Consider the following 9,739-nt stretch of genomic DNA (forward strand, 5'->3'; position numbering starts at 1 on the left):
AGTACAAGACCAGCCTGGGCAACATAGCAAGACCTCATCTCTACAAAAAATACAAAAATTAGCTGAGCATGGTGACTCCTGCCTGTAGTCCCAGCTATTCAGGAGGCTGAAGCAGGATTGCTTCAGCCCAGGAGGTAGAGGCTACGGTGAGCCATGATCATGCAATTGCACTCTATCTAGCTGGGTGAGAGTGAGACTCTGACTCAAAAAAAAAGAAGTATAACCATAACATTAATGACAATTTTCTATTTCTTCTCCTACCCAACTTCTTGGTAGCATTTGATAATACTGACATTTTCTTTTTTTGAGTTGGAGTCTTACTCCATCACCCAGGCTGGAGTGCAGTGGCATGCTCACGGCCACCCCAGCATTGACCTGCTGGGCTCCGGCGCTTTCTGCCTCAATCCTTCAAGTAGCTGGAACTACAGGCACGTGCTACCACCTTCAGCTAATTTTTAATTTATTGTAGAGACAAAATATCACCACCTATACAGGTGTTCAGCCAAAGAATTTGAGGATCAAGTGATTCCTTCTCTGTCACCCAGTCAGTTTCCAAGTCATGTGTATTTTGACTTTTTTTTTTTTTTTGAGTTGGAGTCTCACTCTGCTTCCCAGGCTTGTGTGCAGTGGCATACCCATGGCCACTGCAGCCTTAACCTGCTGGGTTCAGGCAATCCTTCCACCTCAGCCTTCCAAGTATCTGGAACTACAGCCACATGCCACAATGTCTGGTAATTTTTTTATTTACTGTAGAGATGAGGTCTCACCAAGTTGCCCAGTCTGGTCTCGAACCCCTGAACTCAGGCAATTCTCTCACCTCTGCCTCCCAAAGTGCTAGGATTATAGGCATGAGTCACCACATCTGGCTTTATTTTGACTTTTAATTATCTCAGAAAGTTGCCCTTCTTCACCAATCTCCTCTCTCCCCCATTAAAAATAGATCAGGCCAGGCACAGTGGCTCACACCTGTAATCCCAGCATTTTGGGAGGCAGAGGTGAGAGGATTGACCGAGGCCATAGGTTCAAGGCCAACCTGGGCAACACGGCAAGACCTCATCTCTACAATAAATTTTTAAAAAAAATTAGCTGGGCATGGTGGTACACGCCTGTAGTCCCAGCCACTTGGAAGGCTGAAGTAGAAGGATCGCCCGAGCCCAGCAGGTTGAGGCTGCGGTGGCTGTGAGTGTGCCACTGCACTCCAACCTGGGTGACAAAGTGAGACTCTGACTCAAAAAAAAAAAAAAGAATAGATTAATTGACCTTAAGATAAATTCCTTTGACATAATTCAACTAATGCTCAAATTACTGATATAGTCTCCTGAAATTCATCTGAAGTATCCCTTACATGATAGAAAGTGTCAGCCTCTTTTAATAATTTTTGCATACATTCAGTGTTTTTTTTTTTCTATTTCACCTACATTTTAGCCTTAAGGATTTTTGTTTTTGTTTTTATTTTTGTTTTAGCTTCAAACAACAAAGACTTATTTTCTTTGAGTTCTGGAGGTCAGAAGTCTGAAACCAGTATCATTGGCCTGGCATCCAACATGTTGGCAAGTATTTTGTTCAGTAAGGTTGCCATTACAAAGAGTCACAGACTGGGTGGCTTAAACATCAGCAATTTACTTTATCTTGGTTACAGAGGCTGAAAATACAAGATTAAGGTGTCAGTGGGTTGGTTTCTCCTGAGGCCTCTCTCTTTGGCTTGCAGATGGCTCCTTCTGACTGCTGTGTCCTTATATGGTCTTTCTCTGGCAAGGATTTTTAGAGACACATTTGTTCAAGGAAATTTCTAATGAATGTTATTCTTCTAACATGATTTTATATCATATTAATGCATTTTATGCACAATATGATCTTAACCTCATTCTAAATATTTATGTTTTTTTCTTGTTTATCTTGAAAATATAGAAGACTTTTGCTATTCAATGATGCTTCCACTTTATTTTCAAATTTCTTATGTATTTATTGAATTTTTAATACTCAAATGTTTTCAATATTCTTTTTTAAAACCATTTTTCTGACTATGCATGCCTCTGCTTACAAAATGAATTTATTTCGTAGATTAGCACATGCTCAGCGTTCATTTATTCTGAACCTAAGAGTAAAAAGATACAGATATAGGCAGTAGAAATTTAGTGTCTATTTTATTTTTTATACTACTTAAATAAAAAGAATGCTATATTTGGAAATATTTGTCAATATAAGGAATAACACTTTTAACCTAGATTTTAAGCAGAATTTCTAAAAATAGAAGTAATATAGCTTATTTTTTAAATGTGGAAAATACTATAAATACATGTTTAAAAATATTAACCATAATCAGGGTCAGACTGTGAACATTAGAAACTAAGTCCTGAGTATAATTCTATCTTAGTTACAAAACTTACATATGTGCTAATATTGAGTAGGTTATTTCTGTAATTTTTTGCAGCACTTGTGAAACTAAACTTTTCTCTCTCATTTTATTTATCTTTTTAATTAAAAAAATTTTTTAGAGACAGGGTCTTTTTCTGTTGCCCAGGCTTGAGTGCAGTGGCACAATCATAGCTTACTGCAGCCTTGACCTCCTGGCTTTAATCAGTCCTCCCACATCAGCCTCCTGAATACCTGGGAGTATAGGCCTGCACCACCACACCAAGCTACTTTTTAATTTTTTGTAGAAACATGGTGTAACTATGTTACCCAGGCTGGGCTTGAACTCCTGGACTCAAGTGATCCTCCTGTCTCAGGCTCCCAAAGTGCTGGGATTATAGGTGTAAACCACCACAACTGGCCTCATTTTATTTTTAATTGTGTGTCCTATTTTGCTGCTGTTGTAACTGTAGGTGTAGCTTATTGAAAAATCCTTGCAGTGAGGCAATAAAGGGAATAAAGGGCATGCAGATTGAGAAAGATGAAATAAAACTGTTCTTTGTTTGAAGATGACATGATCATCTATGTAGATAATATAAAATAGTTGACCAAAAAAACTCCTGGAGGTAATAAGTGAGTATAGGAAGGTTGTAGGATACAAGGTTAGTAGACAAAAGTCAATCACTTTCTTATATACCAGCAATGAATAAGCAGAATTTCAAAACAATACGATTTACATTAGTACCTCCAGAAATGAAATACTCAGAAATAAATCTAACAAATATGTACAAATCCACTTGAAAATTATAAAACTCCAATGAAAGAAACTGAAGAACTAAATAAATGAAGAGATAGTGCATGCTCATGGATCAGAAGACTCAATATGGTCAAGATTTCAGTTCTTTCCATGTTGAGCTGTAGATTTAATGCAATTCCAATCAAATATTCAGCAAGTTGTTTTGTGAGTATCAACAAATCAATTCTAAAGTTTACATGGAAAGGCAAAAGACTCAGAATAACCAACATAATATTGAAAAAAGAACAAAGCTGGAGGACTGATACTACTCAACATCACAACTTACTGTAAAGCTACAGTAATCAAGACAATGTGGTAATAATAAAAGAATAGACAAATAGGTTCATGGAACAGAATAGAGAGAGCAGAAATTGACCCACATAAGTGTAGTCAACTGATCTATGACAAAGGATCAAAGGCAATGGAGACATGATAGTCTTATCAACAACTGGTGCTAGAGAGACTGGTCACTCACATGCAAAAAAACAACCTGAATCTAGACAAAGATTTTACACCATCATAAAAATTAACACAATGTGAATCATAGACACAAATGCAAAATAAAAACTACATTAATCCTAGAGAATAACAGGAGAAAATCTAAGTGACCTTGTGTATGGCCATGACTTTTCAGGTACAACACCAAAGGCATGCTTCATGTAATAATTGATAACGTAGACTTCAATAAATACAACTTCTGCTTTCTAAAAGACACTGCCAAGGGGATGAGATGATAAGACATATTTGATAAAGAACTGTTATCCAAAATATACAAAAAACTCTTAAAAGTCAATAATAAGGAAACAGCCTATAAAAAAGTGGGCCAAAGACACCTCACCAAAAAAGACATATGGATGGCAAATAAGCATATAAAGAGATGATAGTCTCCATATTACATGTGATAATGCAATGAAAGGAAAGGAAATTAAATTAAACAACAAAACTATACACCTATTAGAATGGCCAAAATCCAGAACACTGACAATACTTGAGATGATTGATTATGAGGGTAATGAAGAAGAAATGGGTGTCAGGGCACAGATCCAAAGAGTTGATCAACTCAGTTGGAAAACAGAATCTAGTAGTCTATATAAGTATAATGAAAACTGAGGCCTTTTAGAAGGCCAAGGCAAGAGGACTACCTTGAGCCCAGGAGTTCGAGACCAGCCCAGGCAACTTGGTGAGACCTCATCTCTACACCAAATCAAAAAAATTAGCCGGATGTGGTAGCACATGCCAGTAGTTCCAGCTTCTTGGAAGGATGGGGCAGAAGGATAGCCTGATCCCAGCAAATGGAGGCTGCAGTGGCTGTGAGCATACCACTGCATTCCAGCCTAGGTAACAGAGTGAGACTCAGACTCAAAAAAAAAAAAAAAGAAAGAAAGAAAAGAAAATTGAGTCCTAACTGTATGTGAAACATTTCCTTAAATCTTTTATGACCTTGGGAAGTAGATATTACTATCTCTGTGCTCTCAGAGGGGAAACTGAAGCCCTAAGAGGTTTTGCACTATCTACTGTGGTAGTCACTAGCCATATATGGATATTTATTTTTAAACTTAAATTAAGTTAAAGAAAACTAAAAATCAAACTCATCATTCACACTAGCCCCATTGCAAGTGCTCCATGGCCACATATGGCTCATGGCTTCCATATTGGACAGTGCTGAGTTGTAAAACATCTCTATACTACAGAAGTGCTACTGGATAACCTAGTAGATAACTCAGCCCCATTCTTTTATTTGTTTATTTATTATTTATTTTTTGAGTTGGAGTCTCTCTCCATCGCCCAGTCTGGAATGCAATGGCATGCTCGTGGCTACTGAAGGCTTGACCTGCCAGGCTCCAGCGATCTTTCCACCTCAGCCTTCCAAATAGCTGGAACTATAGGCGCAGGTAGTTCCAGCTACTTAGCTACCACGTCCAGCTAATAGCCCAGTTCTATGACTGGTAAGTCACAGAGCTGTAGTTTGAGAGCAAATATGTCCGACTGCAAAGACTGTGCTTTCCACCAGCAGGAGAATGAGCATCAAGAGTATATCTTGATTCTAAGCTAAATGTGTCCTAGACAAGGACATACAAAGGATGGCCTGATCTGGCCAGAATAAATCTGACAATGCAAATGAATGAGTTTAATAAGTCTTTGGGGTCCAAGTAGGTGGCTCTGGTTGAAATGGGAGCAGATGTTGTAGGAAACAAGCAGTCACTAATTTGTTGACTCGATCTACCCACAGTGAGTATGTGACTCATATTCTACTGTTGAGAATGAGAGGGAACACTATATTAATAATGACACCAGATGACAGGCACAAACCAGGATGTACTGAGAACACATGGCCACCCCTTAGTTAAGTACCATGTGTGTCATAATTATACAAAAGTCATTTTAAATTTACCTTCTTTTTTTTGCAATTCTTATGTAGTTAATCTTTTAGAAAAATTCAAGACTGTACAAAAACTAGTTCTGGCTGGGCTCGGTGGCTCAGCCTATAGTCCCAGCATTTTGGGAGGCCGAGGTGAATGGATTGCCTGAGTCCGTGGGTTCAAGACCAGCCTGGGCAACTTGGGGAGACTTCTTCTCTACAATAAATCAAAAATTAGCCAGGCATGGTAGCATGCGCCTGTAGTTCCAGCTACTTGGAAGGCTGAGGCGGAAGGATGGCCAGTGCCTAGCAAGTCGATGCTGGGGTGGCCGTGAGTATGCCACTACACTCCAACCTGGGCAATGGAGTGAGACTCCAATTTAAAAAATAATGATAACAATAATTCTTTTTTATATCAATTCTCTATTGTTAATGAGTAATGAATAATTTTACAAATTAAAGGTATAACAGGAGTCTTATTTATATCATTAATCCCCCCAAAATCTTCAGTAAATGACCTAGAACATGTGTCACTGACAAATGATGCTAATATGTGAAGAAAATGCATTATGCCAGCAGCAGTGGCTCACACTTGTAAGCCCAGTACTTTGGGAGGCAGAGGCAAGAGGACTGCCTGAGTCCAGTGGTTCGAGACCAGCCTGAGCAACATGGCAAGACCTTGTCTCTACAATAAATCAAAAAATTAGTTGGGCATGGTGGGTGCACTCCTGTAGTTCTAGCTACTTGGAAGGCTGAGGTGGAAGGATCACCTGAGCCCAGCATGTCAAGGTTACAGTGGCTGTGAGCATGCCACTGCACTCCAGCCTGAGTGACAGAGTAAGACTCTAACTCAAAAAATAAATTTAAAAAAAGCACATGAGGATTTTTGTTCAGCAACACCACTTGTCAGCTGAGTGATCCTGAATAATTCACTCAACTTTTTGGTACCTCATTTTTCTCATCAATTTCCTATCAATTTCCTATCGCTATTGCTGCATCACCAAGTCATACCAAAACTTGGGTGCAGTTTAGCTGTGTAGATCTGGCTCAGGGTTTCTCATGAGGAGGTGTTTGGGACACAGAGCAGATCCCTCATGAATGGTTTAGGGTCATTCTCTTGGTAGTTGATGTGCTCTTGCTCCCTCAGAAATGGCTTCGGTCCCAAAAGAGCAGGTTATTAAAAAAGAGTCTGGCTTCCTTGGTTTTGCACTCTTGCTTCCTCTCAAGCTATATGATCTCTCTGCACATGCCCACGCCGTCTACTTTCTGCCATCAGTGAAATCAACTTGAAGCACTCACCCAATGCAGCTGCCCAATCATGTACTTTCCAGTCACCAGAATCAAAAGCCAAATAAACCTTTTTTCTTTATACATTACCCAGTTTTAGGCATTCTATTAAAGCAACACAAAACAAAGACAGGGATACAAGAGTGGATGGAAAGAAGCAAAGCAATATACTATATACTACTTGAACACATTCCACTTAGTTAAAAAGTTAACTGAAAACAATATCCCTCAAAAAGCCTCACTGAAGGCTGGGCATATCTCCTTTTAAAGTGTCCCTTTTTGAGTGAACATACCTGTTTTGCAGCAGAGGCGAGAGGAAAGGATGACCTCCCAATTCTTAGTTCAGGGTTCATGTCCCTCCTACCAGCAGGGTAAACTAGACTCACTTAATCTTTGCTGCCAAAGTGTCTCCATATACAAAATGGAAATAATAATATAGCCTACCTTGTAAACGTTGTTGTGAGGATTAAATTAGACAAGGGGTTTAAGTTAACATTCAAAAAAATGCTTTTGTTTTGTTTACATGTTCCCCGTTCATACTTTTTTGGGAAAGTCAGGCTTTTAAAATTTTAAATTTCACTGTATTCGCATTCTTTTTTATTTTTACGTAAATAAATGTAGTGTGGCAAGACGTTGATTTTAACTTTGAGTAGTAGTAATTTTAATAAGTGATTTCCAATTCTAACTATATGGAAAAGGAAAACTATGGAGACAGTAAAAAGATCAGTGATTGTCAGTTGTTTGGGGGCAGGAAGGTGTGAATAGGCAGAGCACAGAGGATTTTAGGGTCAGTGAAACTGTTGTAGACTGTACTAAAATAGTGGATTGCACATTTGTCATAACCCATAGAATGCACAAGATCAAGAGTGAACTCTAATGTAAAACATGGAGTCTGGGTAACCATTATGTGCCAATGTAGGTTATCAAATGTAACAAATATATCAGTCTAGTACAGGATGTTTGCAGTGGGAGAGACTGTGTATTTGTGGGGGCAGAGAGTACAAGGGAGCCCTGTACTTCCTGTTCAATGTTACAGTTTTACCTAAAAATTTTCTAACTAATAGAATTTATTTGACACGTCTTCTCTTTTTTCAATTTTTCAAAAGTATACAAGTAGAAAGAACAGAATGAATCCATTATCCAGTTTTGATCACTATCAACTCATGACCAATGTTGTTTAATCTGTACACCCACTTACTTCCCTTTACCACCTCCACTGGGTTATTTCAAAGCAAATCCATCTTATCAAACAATTTCATCAAATCAGGTGCACTTCAAGGTACTGAGGAAGGCTGAAACTATATGACAGCCAGGGTCTCGGTGTAACAGATCTCAAAAGTCCCGTCTGTTTTCCTTATTATGCAATAGTAACCAAAAATGGAATTTCAAATAATCTCAAAGCATAGTCAGTTACCTAAATTAGTCATGTGAATGAGTGCAACATGAATTGTTTTATTGTATTTTGCCTGTAGATTTCTTCCTGTTATGTCTAAACATTTTAGATAATTTTCCCCTAAAACCATGGTCTCTTCACCCAACCTCCAAATTTAATTTTATCCATGCCTTCTAAGCAAAATGTGTTTGTAAAAATTGAGAAATGTCATGAACTCTGTACTGACAAAAGTCAACAATTTACAAAATCCCTAGAAGAGAAAAAACAAAGCACTACAGAAGTCGTCTCTATGAGAAGTAAGTCAGACCCCTGCTTCCATGAACACATTTTCTTCAGCACCAGAACATCCCATTATGGGCAGGGTTCTCACTGAAGTCTCAGGTAAGCCATCATGAGGTGTAACTTGGCTGACAGTCCTGAAATGCTGAAGTCAGTGACCTGAGCTCCCTCAGGCACTAGGTAAGCAACTTCTTATGATACGCTCGGAACGCAGACAGCAATATCACCTGACAAACAAAGGCGGGGCTGGAGATCATTCTGATAAATATTATTATAGGGCATATTGCGATAGGCACCTCCAATTAAATGTGATGTATTTAATATCAAGTTTATTGCCACCATGAACCAAACTACAGTAACAGAATTCAAAAGATATAAATTCAAAAGAAAGAAAGAAAAATGGGAGATGAAAAACAAGAAAGAAAATGGACATGAGAAGAGAGGAGACTCAGTGTCAACAAAATTTAGGAAACTGTAAAGTGGACGAATGAATAATAACCGATGTAGCAGACCAGAGAAAGCTGAAAATGAATTGTCACCAGGGGGAAAAAGACAATAAAAAAGGAAGATATTTTCAGTACAGAGTGCCACCACCTCTGCCCCCTCCCCCCTGCCCCATCCCCTCCCCAACCCTGCTAGAAGGCATGGAAGCACCAGGCACAGCTGCAGATGGGGTTAAGAGCGGGGCTGCACATTGAAGGGTTTGTCGGGTCTATACAAGAGGCAGATGTAAGGAGATTGAGAACCCCTTGCACACTGCACTCTGTAGAAAATAGGCTGACTCTCTTTGGACCATGGAGTCCGTGGACTTGGAGACACTAGACACAGGTGAATGCAGTGGTGAGAGACTGAACTGAAAGCACGCTTGGAAATTTATATCCTCAAAATTAAAACCTCCACATCTCCCCTCGCCACCGACCTCCATATGGCATCCAGATATGAGAGGCAGGCATAAATCCATAGAAGACTGGAGATTTTCTCTCTGGGGAAACTGACTAATTTTTTTTTTTTTTTAAGAAAAGATATTGATATTCCAGGACTATGCAGTGATGAAGTCCACTAGTCAGCAAAGCTTACCTGGCACGGTGACACTTAGCAGCTTTTTTAATTTTAATTTTTGTTTTCTTTATTTTTTATTTTATTTTTGAGATGGAGTCTAACTCTGTCACCCAGGCTAGAGTGCAATGGCACGCTCACGGCCACCCCAGTGTCAACCTGGTGGGTTCCGGCGATCCTTCCACCTCAGCCTTCCAAATAGCCGGAATTACAGGCA

This window comes from Carlito syrichta, unplaced genomic scaffold, assembly GCF_000164805.1.
Source record: "Carlito syrichta isolate Samal-C Ts95f unplaced genomic scaffold, Tarsius_syrichta-2.0.1 Scaffold308491, whole genome shotgun sequence".
In the NCBI taxonomy this organism is placed as follows: Eukaryota; Metazoa; Chordata; class Mammalia; order Primates; family Tarsiidae; genus Carlito; species Carlito syrichta.